The sequence below is a fragment of the Rhineura floridana genome, chromosome 4 (assembly GCF_030035675.1).
Source record: "Rhineura floridana isolate rRhiFlo1 chromosome 4, rRhiFlo1.hap2, whole genome shotgun sequence".
Taxonomy (NCBI): domain Eukaryota; kingdom Metazoa; phylum Chordata; class Lepidosauria; order Squamata; family Rhineuridae; genus Rhineura; species Rhineura floridana.
The window spans coordinates 116,056,331-116,076,656 of NC_084483.1; the positions used below are offsets into that span (position 1 = coordinate 116,056,331).

Consider the following 20,326-nt stretch of genomic DNA (forward strand, 5'->3'; position numbering starts at 1 on the left):
TATTCTGCATTCAATAATGTATCTGTCTCTAATGCTGGGGCTAGTTTAGGCCCAAACCAGACATCTGCTTAATTACATATCATGCAGATGCATATCTTGTTTTTCCTTCAATCATTATCGGCACAGGGGAGACCATTTCTTTCTGGTAAGTGTATAGAGACTATACATCATAGAATCATAGAGTTGGAAGGCACCTATAAGGCCATCGAGTCCAACCCCCTGCTCAACACAGGAAATCAAAGCATTCCTGACAGATGGCTGTCCAGCTGCCTCTTGAAGGCCTCCAGTGTTGGAGAGCCCACTGCCTCCCTAGGTAATTGGTTCTATTGTTGTACCGCTCTATCAGTTAGGAAGTTTTTCCTGATGTTCAGCTGAAATCAGGCTTCCTGTAACTTAAGCTCATTATTCCATGTCCTGCACTCTGGGACGATCGAGAAGAGATCCTGGCCCTCCTCTGTGTGGCGACCTTTCATGTACTTGAAGAGTGCTATCATATCTCCCCTCAGTCTTCTCTTCTCCAGGCTAAACATGCCCAGTTCTTTCAGTCTCTCCTCATAGGACTTTATTTCCAGTCCCCTCATCATCTCTGTTGCTTTCTTCTGAACCTGCTCGTTTGTCTGCGTCCTTCTTAACGTGTGTTGTCCAGAAATGGACACAGTACTCAAGATGAAGTCTAACCAGTGCTGAATAAGGGGAAACCAATACTTCATGAGATTTGGAAACTTTACTTCTGTTAATGCAGCCTAAAATAGCATTTGCCTTTTTGCAGCCACATCGCACTGTTGGCTCATATTCAGCTTGTGAACCAGCTTGTGATCAGCAATAATCTTCACCTTCTGCATGTGGCTGCTGGAATTCCTTCTGCTATACAACTATTGAAGGTGAAGGATGCCTCTCCTCAGGCTCTTTTGCATCTGGCCACCCTACCTACAAAGGAAGTTATCAGCCTAATCATAGGGCCTGAGCTTATGCTGTTTCTCCACTACATTGTTTCAGCACTGACTTCTGGTGAGTGGATAAATCAGGGAAAGGTGCGTGCAAGAGTAGTCTAGCCATCATAGGGCTATCAGCATAATCAGCATAATCAGATAGTAAATTTGTTTACAGGAAGTATCATTCAGGCTGAAACTGAGGAGTGGTGGGGTTTTTTTGCATATCTGAATGTTCCCCAATGGGGGAAGGGAGATTTCTTGCACATAAAAAAACAAGCCTGCTACATAGCCTGCTAGTTTTGTATGAACACCTAGATGATGATGACGTTTATTATTTTGATCCTAGGGGCTCTGCCCCTGCACGCTTTGCATGCCAGCTCCTTCCCCCAGGTCTCCAAGGCATGTCTTCCCTACCTCAGGTTCTATGGCTCCTCCCCCAGGTCGCTGAGACACCTTCTCCCTCCCCAGTCATCAAGGCCTCCCCTCCCCCTGCCCAGGTCACCAAGAAAGCTCCCTGTCTCTTGGGTCGCCAAGCGCTTCTCCCCTCCCCATTCCCCAGATTGCCAAGGCTGCCCCTCCCTCTCTTGCAGGTCACCAAGGCACCTCCCCCCTCCCCACCCAGTCTCTCACATCCTCCTTCCTCCCCCCCCCATGGCCTGGAGGAAAGGGAGGCTTTATGTTAGGACTGTAAGGCCTTCCATGGAGCGGCTCTGGAGGTCACCCAGACTGCCATCTGCTACTGTGTGCTCACTGTCCCGCTCTCAGGTCAGTGTTGTGCACTCCCAACTATGCCTGGAGGAAAGGGAGGCCTTGCGGTGGTGATCCCAAGGCCTCCATTAAGCTACTTCACAGGTTGCCCAGGCTGCTGGCCGCCACCCACTCCTGCCACCACCCACTCACTCTGCTGCTCTTCTCTTAGTTCTATCTGGCCACTCACCCACCTTTCCTTCCTTCCGTCCCACCACCACGCAGCCTTGAGCCCAGCACTGCATGGTCATGCTGCAGTTTGCAATACCACCTGTCTATATTAAAGAAAATTGCAGGATGACAGTGAAAGGCTTACAAAATATAAATATAGGAAGAAAGGAGTACTCAAACATGCAAACCTTTCCATCGCTGTTGCCTGAAGTATAAAGCTATACTCCTTTATTCTGCAGACTGTATAAACTCTTACCATATATGGAGCGAGACATGTCAAACATCCAAGCTGGATTTAGAAAAGGAAGAGGCACCAGAGATCATATCACAAACATATGTTGAATAATGGAACGGACCAAGGAATTTCAGAAGAAAATCACCCTGTGCTTTTACTGTGTAGATCACGAAAAACTAAGGAATGCCTTAAAAGAAATGGGGGGTGCCACAGCATCTGATTCTCCTGATGTGCAACCTATACTCTGCACAAGAGGCTACTGTAAGGACAGAATATGGAGAAACTGATTGGTTCCCAATCAGAAAGGGGGTGACACAGAGGTGTATTTTATCATCCTATTTGTTTAATCTATATGCAGAATATCATACAGAAAGCAGGATTGGATCAAGATGAAGGAGGTGTGAAAATTGGAGGGAGAAATATGAATAATTTAAGATACGCAGACGATACCATACTACTAGCAGAAACCAGTAATGATTTGAAATGAATGCTGTTGAAAGGTAAAGAGAAAAGCACAAAAGCAGGACTACAGCTGAAAATCAAGAAGACTAAAGTAATGACAACAGAAGAGTTATGTAACTTTAAAGCTGACAACGAGGACATTGAACTTGTCAAGATTATCAATACCTCGGCACAGTCATTAACCAAAATGGAGACCATAGTCAAGAAATCAGGCTAGGACTGGGGAGGGCAGCTATGAGAGAACTAGAAAAGGTCCTCAAATGCAAAGATGCATCACTGAACACTCAAGTCAGGATCATTCAGACCATGATATTCCTGATCTTGATGTATGGATATGAAAGTTGGACAGTGAAAAAAGCAGATAAGAGAATAATCAACTCATTTGAAATGTGGTGTTGGAGGACAGTTTATTTGCGCATACCATGGACCGCGAAAAAGCCAAATAATTGGGTGTTAGAACAAATTGAACCAGAACTATTTAAAAAGGTAAAGGTGTCCCCGCACTTGCAGTGTGAGTTGTTTCTGACTCTTAGGGTGACGTCTTGCGACGTTTACTAGGCAGACCGTATATATGGGGTGGGATTGCCTGTTCCTTCCCCGGCCTTTCTTTACCCCCCAGCGTGTGCTGGGTACTCATTTTACCGACCACGGATGGATGGAAGGCTGAGTGGACCTCAACCCCTTTTACCGGAGATTCAACTTCCTCCTTCCGTTGGAATCGAACTTCTGGCCGTGAGCAGAGCTTCGGCTGCGTTACCGCCACTTACCACTCTGTGCCACTAGAAGCTAAAATGATGAAACAGAGGTTATCATACTTTGTACACATAATGAGAAGACATGATTCACTAGAAAAGACAATAATGCTGGGAATAACAGCAGGGAGTAGAAAAAGAGGAAGATCAAACAAGAGATGGATTGATTCCATAAAGGAAGCCACAGACCTGAACTTACAAGATCTGAACAGGGTGGTTCACGACAGATGCTATTGGAGGTCGCTGATTCATAGGGTCGCCATAAGTCGTGATCGACTTGAAGGCACATAACAACAACAACAACAAACTTGGCCCAGCTCTGCTGCTATAGTGAAGAAGAAGAGACAAAGTGACACATGGCATGCATTTTTGCAGAAGGACCTCCTTCATTGTATGTATGGTACCCAAAGTCATTTTCTGTTTTATCGTTATGCTCCAAGGCTTTGAAAAGCAGCTCAAAGGAAGAGCTCTGGCTCAGATTAGCTATGCTGAAGATAATTCATTACACCATAATAATTCAAAAACACAAGTGAACCACTATATAAGGATTGCTCAGTTACGAGGGCCCCTTTTACTCTTCCTTGGATTCTCATTCCACATCAGCATACTTGGCTCATCACTGCTGTTGCCCAAGTCTATCCCTCACCGCTTCACCATGGTCTGACTCATGAAAAGACTCTGCTGATGCTATTTGTGAAAAGATCATTTATGTGTGAATGTTTATGATCACTGCTGAATATGTTGTGTTTAATAATAATATCTTGTTATCTCTGGCAGCCGCTCTATAGCCTCCTCCCTCCAGAGGGAGAAATAAGAGAAATAATGTATTGATATTTCTTTCCATAGGCCCCGAGGAAGAAACATTTCACATCAGAAATTCTGATAATATTTTGGATGTCTATCAACAAGCAATTTGGATTAATATAACTTTTTTACCACAGAAAATCAGTTAAGAACATTCATTATGCTTTTGAGACAACTATCACAAGATTTATTTTAAAACAGTGCTATTTTTGTGGTCTTGCATGCAGCTTAAATCATTTACTATCTTTTAATTATTGGCAAAGCCATATACTCTACCGAAAATGCAACGGCAATGTTATCTTTAGACCACTAGGTGGCACATTTACTCTGCTTCAAATGCATACTCTTTTGTCTAGATTAAGGCCTGCATAGTTTGTGACCCACCAAGCCTATCAACCAGGAATTATGGCATGCCAGGTGCTTGACAACCATCCAGTTTTTACAGTTTCTAGGCAGGCACAAAACAGAAGGTTTATCGAGGTCCTGCTGGGTCACCATAAATAGGTAGTGGGCTATGTTCAGCTTGGTAAACCACAAGTTCTGCAAGCCTGCTTTAGATAAAGTGAAATATTGTTTTGTTCATTTGCTGGTTCAATTTCTAGGGCTTTCCTTACTGCTTTGTGGCTTGGCAACAAAGTGAATGTAATTCCAGTAAGTCATGCTTAGTACTTCTAAGTGAATGGCACAGAACTGTTTTCACTAGCGTCATTTCCTTGCAGTTTATTGTGCGCAAGCAGGATAAACAATCACTTTGAATGTATTTCCTTTATCATTTTGATTCTCTCCTAACCTCTTTTGCTTATTATTTTCCATATGCAAAGAGTAGGCCTATGAATTAGGCTTTATATGAGAACTTGAATCAGCAGCCACGTTAGCGTTGGAGAACTGCGGAGCTCCAAGTATTTGTCAGAAGATGTTATGGATTTACAGTTAGAATGATCAAAGAGCTGGATTTTTATTTCAGACTATATTCCATTCCTCAAAATACAGTGCAGGTGTGAAAGAGTACATTGCCTATTAACCATGACAAAATGATGGGACTTCTTAGTTTAAAAGCAGTGTGCCACTGAATGCTAGTTCCTGGGTGGCAAAGAGGGAGAGAACTGTTGTTTTCATGCAATACTTGCCAGCTTTCCAGAAGCATCTACAAGGCAATTGTTGAAAAAAAGCATATCATAAATGGAACCTCTGTCTGATCAAGCAGAGCTGTTATTGTGCTATTTCTGCGTGCGCACGCACATACACACAGCTTTTATCATCAAAATATACACATCAATCAAAATTCTATATTGCTGTTACAAGCACAGAAAATCAAAACACAATTGCTTACCAACTCAGAGAGCTTAGCAGTCTAAAATGGCAAAGAGAGATCCAGGGTGGCTCCTAAACAGATGTGGAATTCCTGGTCATGTTGTTGACCAACACCCAGCAGAAAGGAAGTGCTTTTCAGAGGTCTGTCCCGGTATGCCAGCTGCAATAGAAACATTCAAATGATAAATTCATCCTTGAATCGTTTGTCAGGTCAAATAATTTGGAAACACCCATGTCAACTGATTGCCATAGGTATAATTATAGATGATAGGGGGGTTGCTAGCTGAGATGGGGTGTTTCATATGTTACATTTTGTACTTGGACTGTAGGGCTGGGCTCTGTATTTGGCCAAAGCCCAAGCCAAATCAGGTCTCTTTGGAGGCTTCTGGACCTCAACCGAGTTGGGTTCAGATAGCTCCAGATCACTACAGGTCAGGTATGGCAACACAGAATGATCTGAGACTATAATAGATGGGGCATGGGGGGGAGTGACAACATCCAACTCTAGGCACTGGCCTCTGGAGGGAGGAGGCTACAGAGTGGCTGCCAGAGTGCCCCTTAAACCAATACTGATTTGTTGTTGTTGTTGTTGTTCCACCCTTCCTCCCAATGGGACCCCAGGGCAGCAAACAAAAACACTATAAAACATCATAAAAACAGGCATTAAAATATATTAAAACAAAAGGTCTTTTTAAAAAAAGCCTTAAAAACATATTAAAAAGCAATTCCAACACAAATACTGGGATAAGGTCTCTACTTAAAAGGCTTATTAAAAATGGAAGGTCTTCAGTAGGCACCAAAAAGATAACAGAAATGGTGCCTGTCTAATATTTAAGGGAAGGGAATTCTAAAGGGTACGTGCCACTACACTAAAGGTCTGCTTCCTATGTTGTACAGAACAGATCTCCTAATAAGATGGTATCTGCAAGAGGCCCTCACATGCAGAGTGTAGTGATCAACTGGGTATATAAGGGATAAGATGGACTTTCAGGTATCCTGGTCCCAACCTGTATTGGGCTTTGTACACCAAAACTAGAACCTTGAACTTAGCCAGGTAGCTAATGCCAGTGCAGTTCTGGCACTGGTAGCCACTTCTCCAGGTAGCCAGTGCAATTCTTTCATCAGCGGGATGACATGTTGGCAATACCCTGCCCCAGTGAGCAGTCTCGCCGCCGCAGTTTGCACCAGCTGCAGCTTCCAGACCAACCTCAAGGGCAGCCCCACATAGAGCACATTATAGTAATCCAGCCTGGAGGTTACCAGTGCATGGACAACAGTGGTCATGCTATCTCAGTCCAGACACTGCCACAGCTGTCTTATCAGCTGAAGCTGGTAAAAGGCACTCCTAGCCACTGAGGTCACCTGGGCCTCTAGCAACAAAAATGGATCCAGGAGCACACCCAGACTACAAATGTGCTTTTTCAGAGGGAGTACGACCCCATCCAAAGCAGGCAACTGACCAATTATCTGAACTCGAGAACCACCAACCCACAGCACCTCCGTCTTGCTAGGGTTTAGACTGGCCCTCATCTAGCCCACCAATGAGTCCAGGCATCGATCCAGTGCTTGCGTGGTCTCTCCCGATTCAGATGTTACAGAGAAATAGAGTTGGGTATCATCAGCATACTGCTGACACCTTACCCCAAATCTCATGATGACCACTCCCAAGGGTTTCATGTAGATGTTAAACAGCGTGGGGGACAAGATGGTACCCTGTGGCACCCCACAGCACAACTGCCAGGGGGCTGAAAGACAATCACCCAAAGCTATTATCTGAAAACGACCCTGGAGATAGGATCAGGACCACTGTAAAACAGTACCTCCAGTACCGATCTCACCAAGTCGGCCCAGAAGGATACCATGGTCAATGGAATCAAAAGCTGCCAAGAGATCATTAAAGATCTCCCTGTCCTTCTCCCAACACAGGTCATCCACCAGGGTGACCAAGGCTGATTCAGTCCCATAACCAGGCCTGAACCCAGATTGGACTGGGTCAGGATAATCTTTTCATCCAAGAGTGCTTGCAATTGCTGCGCCACTACCCTCTCAATCACCTTCCCTAAGAAGGGGGTATTTGCGACTGGGCGGTAGTTTTAAAAAACCAATGGGTCCAGGGTGGGCTTTTTCAGGAGCGGTCAGATCACCACCTCTTTCAGGGTGGCTGGAACCTCTTCCTCCCGCAACAATGCATTGACCACATCCTGGATCCACTCAGTCAAGTCCCCTTGGCAAGCATTAATAAGCCAAGAAGGGCAAGGATCGAGAGGACACATTGCCGGCCACATTGTCACAAGCACTTGGGGCGGGTCGAAGTGATGTCATTAAGCATGATACATTAAGTATCAATAACAGTTGCTTGGAGCATACCATTCAAACAAAAACTTTTCTCCAGTTGGAAATTAAGACAAATCTTAGCTAAAAGATGGAGCCTGGGTAGGGAACATTTAATCTAGCCTACTTGCTTCTGGCAAGAAAGGTTTAAGTGCCCTCAGGTCAGGCCAGTCACCAGAAGACCATTGTAGGAAGAAAGGAGCCTAGTGTTGTGGAGATGTTAGATGGGAGCACTCAGGAGTAAAGATAGATGCCTCTGAAGGTTGCAATTTTAAACACATTTAACTAAGGGACTAAGCCCCATAGAACTCAACAGGACTTACTTCTGAGTAGATATGGTTTGGATAGTGATAAAGCTTGACTAGGGATCCTCCACAAAGATATCCATATCTAAGCAGGGTTGGCAACCCCCTGCCTGGAATGCCCTGCCCCTACGTTTTTACATAGCTGGTCCAAACGTCTTTACAGATTTCACCCTTCACTTCAGAAAGAGGTCTGAGAAATGAGTAAGAGTAAGAAAATTCTCTACCCTTTTCTGTCTACCATGTGGGCTGCTATAAACTTACTTTGATAGCCAACACAATTCCAGTGAATAATAACTGACAGAGAGAAAACACATATAGTTTGGTCTACCTTCACAGGCAGCAGCTTGGGAACAATTGCAGCCACACTTCCCAGTATGTGAATTCTCTTTTACCACTATTGGGCAAGAAACAAACCATCATGCAACCGACAAGGCGGATCATCAGTGGGTTTAAGGGAGTTGAGCTGAACCCATGGAAGCACTCTTGTTGCTTCTATGGATGCAAGGAAGTGAGGTTAAAGGTAAATGAAATGCAAACAGAAAAAGAAAAAGACAGTGCTGATTTCCTAAATGCAGTACCATACCAACCACACAAGATTCCTATGAGTAAGGCAGAAAATTCAGCGTCCCACATCCACTCAGGGTTCCTAACCAAAAACCGAAATGAAAAAAATCCTGGCAGCCAGTGAGCCAAGGTCACAGAAATCCCCGTGCAGCACAGCCTGACCTGGGGACTACACTTAGTGCAGAATGCTGTGGCACGATTACTGACATGAGTTAGATCCTATCAGCACATAATACCTCTGCTCTGAAATCTGCTACTGCTTTGAGATTTTTTACAATGAAGCAATATATAAATGTTATAAACAAAATACATATATAAATTTTGGAATCTACCTACTGCCTGGAGGTCAACAAATAACAACCCTGACTTCACTTATTGGCTACAAACATGAAAAGGTGGGATTAAAGCAGCCAGGTACGAGTAATCATTTAACAGAAGTTGCAGGGGGGCAGCTGATGTTTTGGTGTATATCCAGTGAACCAGACCACCTAGAAACTTAATTTTTAAAAAATGAAAGCTGAAAGCTGAGAGTGTGGAGATTAAGATGACTCACCTGGAGACCCGGCAGAGACTCCAAAATCTGGAATCTCCAGGCAAAAGCCGGAGACCTGGCAACCCTAATCGGGAGGCCTATGCACAGCCCTATTGGAGTGCCTTGCAATCCCTTTTTGTGCTTACCACCTTTAACAATTTGGTATCATAAGCAAACTTGGCTATCTCATGGCTCACCCTAACTGTAGGGCATTCATGAACAAGTTAAAAAGCACAGGTTGCAATACTGATTGTTGGGTAAACCCCACCCCTCACATCCTTCCACTGTGAGAAATATCCATTTTTCCCTCCTCCTTGCTTCTTGTCCTCTTATCCTATGACTGCTAAGCTTACTCTAGAGTATTTTATGGTCTTTATCAAAAGCTTTTAAAAATTCTAACAACACAATATCTAATGGATCACATCTATCCATATGCTTAATGACATTCTCAAAGAGTTAGGCTGCAATCCAATACATGTCTACTCAGAATAAAGCTCCATTAGGTTCAATGGGACTTACTTCCTGTGTGTATTGGATTGCAGACTCAGTTAGGTTATTTAAACAGGATTTCATAGAATCATAGAATAGTAGAGTTGGAAGGGGCCTATAAGGCCATCAAGTCCAACCCCCTGCTCAATGCTGGAATCCAAATCAAAGCATTCCCGACAGATTGCTGTCCAGCTGCCTCTTGAAGGCCTCCAGTGTCGGAGAGCCCACTACTTCTTTAGGTAATTGGTTCCATTTTTTATGGCTCTATCAGTTAGGACGTTTTTCCTGATGTTCAGTTGAAATCTGGCTTCCTGCAACTTGAGCCCATTATTCTGTGTCCTGCACTCTGGGACGATCGACAAGAGATCCCGGCCCTCCTCTCTGTGATAACCTTTCATGTACTTGAAGAATTATATCTCCCCTAAGTCTTCTCTTCTCCAGGCTAAACATGCCCAGTTCTTTCAGTCTCTCCTCATAGGGCTTGGTTTCCAGTCCCCTGATCATCCTTGTTGCCCTCCTCTGAAACCATTCCACTTTGTCTGCATCCTTCTTGAAGTGCAGAGACCAGAACTGGATACAGTATTCAAGATGAGGCCTAACCAGTGCTGAATAGAGGGGAACTAATACTTCACACAATTTGGAAACTATACTTCTGTTAATGCAGCCTAATATAGCATTTGCCTTTTTTGCAGCCACATCGCACTGTTGGCTCATATTCAGCTTGTGATCAACGACAATTCCAAGATTCTTCTCACATGTTGTACTGCTGAGCCAAGTATCCCCCATCTTATAACTGTGCATTTGGTTTCTTTTTCTTAAGTGTAGAACTTTGCATTTATCCCTGTTAAATTTCATTCTGTTGTTTTCAGCCCAATGCTCCAGCCTATCAAGGTTCCTTTGAATTTTGTTTCTGTCTTCCACTATTAGCTGTGCCCCCCAATTTTGTATCATCTGCAAATTTGATAAGCATGCTCTGTACCTCCACATCCAAGTTGTTAATAAACATGTTGAAGAGCACTGGGCCCAGGACCGAGCCCTGTGGTACCCCACTTGTTACTTCCACCCAATTTGAGAAGGAACCATTGATAAGCACTCTTTGAGTACGATTCTGGAGCCAACTGTGGATCCACCTGATAGTTGTTCCATCCAGCCCACATTTAGCTAGCTTGCTAATCAGAATATCAAAAGCTTTGCTGAAGTCATATTATGTCCACAGCATTCCCACAGTCTACAAGGAAGGTTACCCGATCTAAACATGAGATAAGATTAGTTTGGCAGGATTTGTTCTTCACAAATCCATGTTGGCTCCTAGTAATCACTGCATTGTTTTCAAGGATCTTACAGATTGACTGCTTTATAATCTGCTGCAGAGTTTTTCCAGGGATTGATGTTAGGCTGACTGGTCTGTAGTTCTCCAGTTCCTCCTTTTTGCCCTTTTTGAAGATAGGGACAACATTAGCTCTCCTCCAGTCATCCAGCACTTATCAGTTCTCTATGATTTTGCAAAGATAATAGACAGAGGTTCTGAGAGTTCTTCAGCCAGTTCCTTCAATACTCTAGGATGCAGTTTATCGGCCCCTGCTGATTTGAACTCATTCAACATGATTAGATATCCCTTGACCATTTGCCTATCACACTCAAGCTCCAATCCTGCCCCTTTTACTTCCCAGGAGGGCCATAGACCCTTTTTTGGGAGAAGAATGAGCCAAAGTAGGAATTGAGCACTTCTGCGTTTTCTTTGTCATCTGTGATCATTTTGCCATCCTCATTGAGTAGCTGTGCCACCATTTCTTTTCTCTGTCTTTTACTATGGATGTACCTGAAGAAAGCTTTTTTGTTGCTTTTAGCATCTCTCGCCAACCTCAGCTCATTCTCGGCTTTAGCCTTCCTGATGCCATCGCTGCAATTCTGTGATACCTGCCTGTACTCTTCCTTTGTGGCCTGGCCTTCTTTCTACTTCCTATATGTGTCCTTTTTTGTTTTCAGGTCATCTCTAAGCTTTTTGGGAAGTCACACTGGCTTCTTCTGCTGTTTCCCCCCTTTTTTCCTTGTTGGAATTGCTTGCCATTGCATTTTAGAATTTCCTTTTTTAGAAACTCCTACCCATCTTGGACTCCTTTTCTCATTAGGGTGCCTTGCCATGGAACCATACGTACAATTGTTCTGAGTTTATTAAAATCAGCTTTCCTGAAGTCCAGGCTACACATATGGCTACTCTCAGCTTTTGCTTCTGTTAAAATCAAGAATTCAAGTATGGTGTGGTCACTTTCCCCCAGAGTTCCCATAACTGCCACTTCATCCACCAAATCATCTCTATGGGTTAGAATCAAGTCCAGGATAGCTGATCCTGTAGCTGCTTCCTCCACTCTATGTAGGAGAAAGTTATTTCCAACACAAGTCAGAAATTTTTTGAAGGGGCCGTGTTTGGCAGAATTTGTCTCCCAACAGGTATCGAGATAATTGAGGTCCCCCATTACTACTGCATCATGACTCCTCGAAACATTGACAATTTGCTTTTCAAAACTTACATTCTCGTCTTCTCCTTGATTGGGTGGTCGGTAGTAGACTCCAAGCACCACATTCCTTTTATTACTTGTTCCATTAATTTTAATCCAGATACTCTCAGTGGAGCTACTAAGCTCATCTTCCTGTATTTCTGTGCAAGGATATATATTTTAACATATAGCGCAACTCCACCTCCCTTTTTATTCCTTCTGTTCTTTTTGAACAAGTTATATCCTTCAATTGCTGTATTCCAGTCATGGGAATCATCCCACCAAATTTCAGTTATACCTATCAAGTCATAATTACCCTCCTGTATTAAGAGTTCAAGTTCGTCCTGCTTGTTTCCCATGCTCTGACATTAGTATACAGACATCGAAGACCATGTGATTTATGGCTTGGCTTCCTTACTACATTTTCCTGAGGACTGTTACTGGGGCCTATTAGAGCCGATCTCTCTGTTCCTGTTACTGTGCACAACCCTTCATCAGTCGTTACCACCAAGTTTATGTCTCCCTCCCCCTTAGGATTTAGTTTAAAGCCCTCCTGATGAACTTCTCCATGCTGTGGCCAAACATATTCTTCCCAGTCCTTGTGAGATGCAAGCCATCACTTGCAAGCAGTCCATCTTCCAGGAAACATAGCCCATGGTCCCAGAATCCAAATATCTCATGTCGGCACCACCTTCGCAGCCATTCATTCACACAGAATATTTTTCTTTCCCTTTCTACTCCTCTTCTAAGTACTGGGAGGATGGATGAAAAAACTATCTGGGCCCCAAAGTCCTTGAGTTTCCTTTCCATTGCTTCAAAGTCTGATGTGATTTCTTCATAGCTCCGTTTGGCAGTATCATTTGTTTCCACATGGATGAGGAGAAAAGGATACTCGTTGGTGGGCTTGATGAGTGATGGCAACCCTTCCGTCACATCTCCAATCTGTCCTCCTGATAGACAGCATACCTGGTGAGTCCATGGATCTTCTCTGCATACTTTGGTTTCGATCCCATGCAGTAGGGAGTCTCCCACTACTAGTACTCTTCCCTTCTTGTTGTGGGGTGTGGTTTCATTGCCCCTGCTTGATTGAGCTTCAGCCTCTTGCTCATTGTTTCATGGGGTCTCCTGTAATTCTTCCACCACAGGCTGTCCTCCAGTCTCATCCTCGAGTGGCTTTACCCTTGCAGAAGTCATGCTGGTTTGTCAGCAAGATTTGTTCTTCTATATGCTTGTCCTTGTATCGTTAATAATGTTCTTCACTACTTTTCCCAGAGCAGGTGTAATTTTCCAAATCCCCATGGATCTCTTTTTCAAAATTGGTGTTACATTGGTCATTTTCAATCGGGGTTCAGGCCCGGTTTTGGCACGGAGACAGCCTTGGTCGCCCTGTACGATGACCTATGTCGGGAAAGAGACAGAGGGAGTGTAACCCTGTTGATTCTCCTTGATCTCTCAGCGGCTTTTGATACCATTGACCATGGTATCCTTCTGGGGAGACTCACTGATCTGGGAGTTGGAGGTACTGCTTGGCAGTGGTTCTGCTCCTATTTGGCGGGTCGTCTCCAGAAGGTAGTGCTTGGGGAGTTTTGCTCGGCACCCTGGGTCCTCCAATATGGAGTCCCACGGGGTCAGTATTATCCCCCATGCTTTTTAACATCTACACGAAGCCGCTGGGTGCGGTCATCAGGAGTTTTGGTGTGTGTTGCCACCAGTATGCTGATGACACGCAGCTCTACTTCTCCTGTTCATCTTTCTCAGGTGAGGCTGTCAAGGTGCTGAACTGATGCCTGGCCGCGGTAATGGACTGGATGAGTGCGAATAAATTGAAGCTCAATCCAGGTAAGACTGAGATGCTGTTGGTGGGTGGTTCTCCTGACCAGATGGGAGAACCTGTCCTGGATGGGGTTGCACTCCCCCTGAAGGAGCAGGTTCATAGTTTGGGAGTTCTTTTAGAACCATCCCTGTCACTGGAGGCACACGTTGCCTCGGTGGCACGGAGTGCTTTCTATCAACTTCAGTTGGTGGCCCAACTACGCCCCTATCTGGACAGGGAAAACCTTGCTTCAGTTGCCCATGCACTGGTAACCTCAAAATTGGACTACTGCAATGCTCTCTACGTGGGGCTGCCTTTGAAGACGGTTTGGAAGCTGCAGCTCGTGCAAAACGCGGTGGCCAGATTGTTAACAGGAACTCGGAGATGTGAACATATAACACTGGTCCTGGCCCGCTTGCACTGGCTGCCTATACGCTTCCGGGCTCAATTCAAAGTGCTGGTTTTGACTTATAAAGCCTTACACGGCTTGGGACCACAATACCTGATGGAGCGCCTCTCCCGATATGAACCTACCCGTACACTACATTCAACATCAAAGGCTCTCCTTCGGGGATCCACCCAGAGAGAAGCCCGGAAGGTGACAACAAGGAAACGGGCTTTCTCTGTGGTGGCCCCCGAATTATGGAATTCCCTCCCTGATGAGGTACGCCTGGCGCCAACATTGTTATCCTTTCGGCACCAGGTAAAAAACCTTCTTGTTCTCCCAGGCATTTTAACATTTTAATATCTACTTTTAACACCTACATCTATCACTCACAATCTTAATTTTAGTAATTTTAACATTAACATCTTAAACAGCTTCATATTTTAACTGATTTAATACGTTTTTATACTTAACATTTTAGGATTGTGTCTGTCGTGTCCATGTGTTTAACTATGTTTAGTTATTTTGTTATATTGTTTCAATGTGTTTGATATATGTTTTTAATTGTATATTGGATGTTTTTATGCTGTAAATCGCCCAGAGAGCTTCGGCTATTGGGCGGTATAGAAATATAATAAATAAATAAATAAATAAATTTTCTAATTCTCAGGCATGGAGGCTAATCTTAGGGATGACTTTTGTAAGAATATCAACAATTTCACATTTGAGTTCTTTAAAAACTCTTGGATAGATGCAATCTGGACCTGGTGATTTGTTAGTTTTTAATTTGGGCTACAGCTTGGACTCACCACTAGAGTACCTCAGACTCCCTTCCTGACAAAGTTAGTTCAGACACAGGGATCTGTCCTACATCTTCTGCAGTGAAGACAGATGCAAAGAATTCATTCAGCTTCTCAGTGATCTCCTTTTTCTCCTTTAGTACACCTTTGACTCCCTTGTCATCCAAAAGTCCAAGCACTTCCTTTCTGGTTCCTTGCTTCTAATGTATTTAAATAATCTTTTTTTGTTGGTCCTGATGTTTTAAGCTACGTGCTCCTCTAATTCTTTGTTTTGCATCCCTTATGTCTGTGTGCATGTGTTTTGCCAAAGTTTGTATTCCTTTTTGTTCTCATTTGAACTAGACTTCCATTTTATGAAGGAGGCTTTCTTGCCTCTAGTAGCTTAACTCTACTCATACATCATGCTGGAATCGTCAGTGGGGGACAGACAAGAAATGCTAAGGAGGCTTAGGAGGGGGAGCTTTACTTGCCATGTATCATGAGTTATCTAGTAGTAGAACACATCCACATTGTACCTGGGAACTGTTATTTGCCTCTCACAGAGCTAGAATTCCCAGCACCCTTAACAAACTTCAGTTCCCATGATTATTTAGGGGAAGCCATGCTTTAAATGTGCTCTAAATGTATGGTGTGGATGTGACCATGTGAGTTACTACAAATCGAGAATTCTAACACAAAAATTCTAAAACTAGCTTTAAAAATATTTGCAGTGTATAGGTAGGCAATACAGAAGCTGAGAGCTGGCGCATGTCTGAGCATTACACAGTTTTTTTGTTTTGTTTTGTTACTAGCTATTGTTACATTACTGGAAGACAGAAATCCATGCAGATCTACTGCAGTCACCAGATCTGTCAGTAGATCTGGATCTTCCTCCTCCCCACCTCTGGTCTGAAACATGGGCGGCAGGGACTGCCCTCCCCCAATTCTACCCTTGCATATTACTTTGGCATAACATTATGCTATTTGGCTGTAGCAGCATGAGCAGCATGGCTGTCTGCAGCAATTCATAACAATGAAGAACAATCTAACCCAGTGGTGCCCAACCTTTCCCCCCCATGGATCACTAGAAAACTCCTGAGGGTTTGGGCAGACCACTTAATTTTTTTTCCTGCCTGGTGTAGCAATTGTAATGTGCTGTGCTAGATGCTGCATGGTTTTGAATTGTACTTTTACAGACACACCCATGGACCACAGTTTAGGAACCCCTGGTCTTCTAACCCGTTCTTTCTAAGTGCAAGTTGTCTTATTCAAAGGAGGCTCTACTTCAGATAAATGGTGTCTGTGGTTACAGCGCAAATATCATATCAACAGCTTTCCTGACACCATCCCGTCTGTTTAAGTTACTTGGGAACTCAAGGGATAATTGAGAAGTGTTTGAGCATTTCTTCCAATTGATGGATTTTATATTATTTGGAATTAAAGGAAAAGACTGGCAAGGGGAGGTTTTCTGAGATGGCAGCTGCTTGGCAGGGGATGAAACAACACACAAAACGTTTCATTACTCCACAGATCCCCAAAGATAGAATTTTCTCAAAGGGTTTTTAATCCAAAAGGGGGAGAGGAAAAGGTGGTGCAGGAGTGTGGCCACACTGCTGGGTAAGGAAACAGCATTTGATTCTTTTTGAGTTTGTAGCTTTCAGATCAACCAGTTTAATAAATTCTTCAACCTTCTCTATGATTTAATGGTGGTCCTTCCTTGTATTTTTGAACATTCTCCCACCCACACCCACCCATAAGGAGCCATGCAGTATGAATAAGGACTATGTCTCCATTTACACTGATTGGCTGGAAATAGATTATCTGGGGAAAGGAATGGAGATTTATAGAGAACGGAACAAAGAACAGGGCTGTCTTGTTAGCACAAGACACCCCCTGTGTACTTGTATTCCCCGCCCTCCAAACACACACTTTTCCTGTGTACAATTTGAAAAGTTTGTTCTATATTTCTTGCTCCACTACACATTTTGCAGCAACCCTTACCTTTCTTAATAGGGTGTATGTTTAGGTGGATACTCTGGATTGCTGGCTTCTGTGTATGCCAAATTATACAAATGTTAGATAAAGTGAAATAACATATTGAAACTTGGCCAACACACTGCTGGTAAAAATAAATAAATAAATTGCTATTCCCTTCAATATATCTGCACAGGCATTGTCCCATGCAGTTCTAAATTCAATTTTGAGGCAGATGGGACAGAACTGAACATCGCTTCCCAGCAATGGGGCCACACTTTTGCCTGGCTGGTTAATAGGAGCCTTTCAGGATAAAGATTATAACAATTATATTTCTGTTTTTTTTTCCAGGCCAGGTAGCTGATTTATTTGCCTTACAGAGCAACCCAAACACCATTTGCTCAGAGTGAGTGTGGTGATATGGACTGAGAAGGGGTAGCCCTCCAGCCAGGCCAGGCCCCACTTGTGGAATGACAGTAGCATCACTTTGTCGGCTGTTGGCACAGCCCTCCTCCTTCTGCCCTCCAAACGCGTGGGCTGGTGGGAGTGTCGCTGGCAGGTTCCCCAAAACAGGACGTTCTGAGAATAGGGACTTGCTGAGCCAGCCCTGGATACATTGGATCCCCAGCCAGTGCCCACTGGCATCAGATGAGGGCATTGAGCCAGGCTGGTGCATCAATCTGCCTCTTTCCCTCTACTCCAGCTGCTGTGCATGGCAGCCAACACTGAGTAGTAGCCAAGGTCAGGATTGCCTCCTAATTTCTGTTGGTAAAATTAAACAAGGTGTTTTGAATCCTCAAAACTCTTTAAAATGATGAAATTGGTTGGAATCATTTAAAAAAATTAATACCAGTGTTCAACTTTAGTTTTAAAATGTTATGTTATATTTATTTAAGAGCAGGGCTTCCCTCATATCAGAAAAAAAAACATTTTAAAAAATGGATTTAAAACCATGGATTAAGGAACCGCTGTTTGTAGTGCCAGGGCTATGATATCACAAAATATGGATGGTTTTTATAAGCAGGAACTTTAAAAGAGGAACCTCAAAAAGAAAGTAGTGAAGTCATTTATATACACTGACTGCTTGCACTTCCACCAATTCAAATCTAGTCAAGTGAAGAACTCTTATGGGTTCTGTTTGAAGAGATGAAAAGAAGCAATCTGCTTAAAGTTCAATGTGACTAATGGCATGTTATGACAACCAGTGGGAAGGAAGCTGGTCATTTGGTTCCTTTCAGCTGAACATACATTTAATATAAATCCTTGGTCACCACAGATGCTGCCAAGAGAGACTCTCCAGAACAGGAAAGGGAGAGCACACAAAGACTAACTAGGAACAAGGGAAGCAGCCTTATTCTGAGGCAGACCACTGGTCCATCTGGCTCAGTAGTGAATGTCTGCACTCACTGCAGCAGCTCTCCAGAAGTTCAGACAGGGGATATTCCCAGCCCTATCTGGAGATGCCAGGGATTGAACCTGGGACCTGCATGCAAAGTAGATGCTGTACCACTGAGCTATACACACTTACCTGAAGTAACTCAACAGCATTAACTTCTGAATAGACATGCATAGATTTGCAGTGTAAATAGACATCCCAGATACCTTTTTATTTTTGTCTCTTTCCTCCATCAAATAAGAGTTCTTCCTTGAGAATTGGCTTGGAATCTGCATATAGGTCAGGCTTAATGGGTCCCATAAATGTATCAGCTTGCTCTTGACAATTGCAGAGAAAAATAAGACACCTTCCCCAAAATGCTTGGCCCATACCCTGATAGCTGGTAAGTCTAAACTCTGTTGCTTTCATACCCTCAGTTTTCATTGATTCATTACACTCATCTTCACAACAATCCAGTGTGTGTGTGTGAAATCACAGTTAAAATAAATAAAAGAAAAAAGTAAGTTTTTTACTAATATAGTTCAATCACACGATTCCCCTATCTTGATTTGGAAATGTGGCTATGGCTTTTGCTTTTCTGAATGTGCAGATAGGTCTTGAGTGAGGGATAGGATGGCCATATATCCTGCATTATACTCTTCGGTATCTGTAGTCAGAGGACAGTCCTTTATTTGAAAGGTTCTCTGATCTGATTTAAAGGGAAAAGGACTGTAAGAACGGAGAGCAGAGGATATGTTGCTTATCAACTGTTAGGACCTGGCAAAATTCCCGTATGTAAATATAAATTAGCATATGCAAATTTGACACAAACATGTGTCCTCTTGGGGGAGGGGTGATGAATTTCATCTTTTGGGGTGATCCATAAATGACCACCCCAGTGAGGGACAAGTCAGACAATGTTTGGATACCCAGTAAGGGTGTGTGGAAAAAAACTGAAAATCCCGCATGTTCCTGCTCCCTATCTATGGCCAACCCTTACCGTGCATAGGATAACACTTTTGAATTGCTAGAAAGTTGTCTCTCGTTAATTGGCCAGTTGCATTCCTTTAAGAACAAAGGCAATGGGTTACAATTCTCTGACGACATGCATTCAGCTGGTCCTTCCTCATAGGAAAACACAAGAATTAAACTGTAAAATCACCAAAAAAGATCAAGGTTACTTTAGCATAGATCAGTTAAGCACATTTTAAGTTTTGTGGGTTTTTTAGCCTGAACATGATTATTTGAGGTATTGCTAAGGTGAATGTTGCATACGTGCAAGGATTTCTCCTTGCACAATGGAACATTCTCCCCCGCTCCTCACCCCGCACACCCCTTAAATCTGTTCTGGGTTTCCCCCCAACCCTCTAGATCAGATCTGGGGTTAATATGGGAGAAGAAAAGGGGTGGGGAATCCTGTTGCCCTAGTGCTAAGCCTTGCACGCGCACAACTGTTTTGTTGAATACCGCCCAATGTTTCAATTAATGAGGTTTTTTTAATGCTTTCTAAATGACATACCATAATTTATCTCCAGTTAAATAAATAATTATTTAATCAATAAACTACGTAGAGAAAATATTGGCATTATCTTTTATGGGGAATTTTCTTGATGGCTAAAGTTGCTAACAAAATACAGCTTACACTGGAAAGTGAGTTTGCCTAAATGGAGGATATGGATGACTGGGAAATTTCATCACCTTTATAAAGCCAATGGCCACGTTTAGTGAAGAATGTCATGTCAGGTGCCTGCTTTCCCATAGGCTGCCATAGAATTGCAGATAAACCTTTCATCATGAAGGTAATGAACTAGAAAAGCAAGGACCGCATGCTGTTCCTCTGAATAAAACAGGGTTTGTTAAGTCACAATGA

The 20,326-nt window shown here is 43.3% G+C and overlaps 1 long non-coding RNA gene across 1 annotated transcript in view; it reads right to left on the minus strand.

Annotated features, from left to right (window-relative positions):
• Nucleotides 1–20,326, minus strand: part of LOC133383432 (uncharacterized) — an 83,892-nt gene that overhangs the window by 14,194 nt on the left and 49,372 nt on the right. The window contains exon 2 of the long non-coding RNA XR_009762288.1: nt 5,434–5,574. This is a non-coding gene — a long non-coding RNA (uncharacterized LOC133383432). The remainder of the gene's footprint in view (nt 1–5,433; nt 5,575–20,326) is intronic.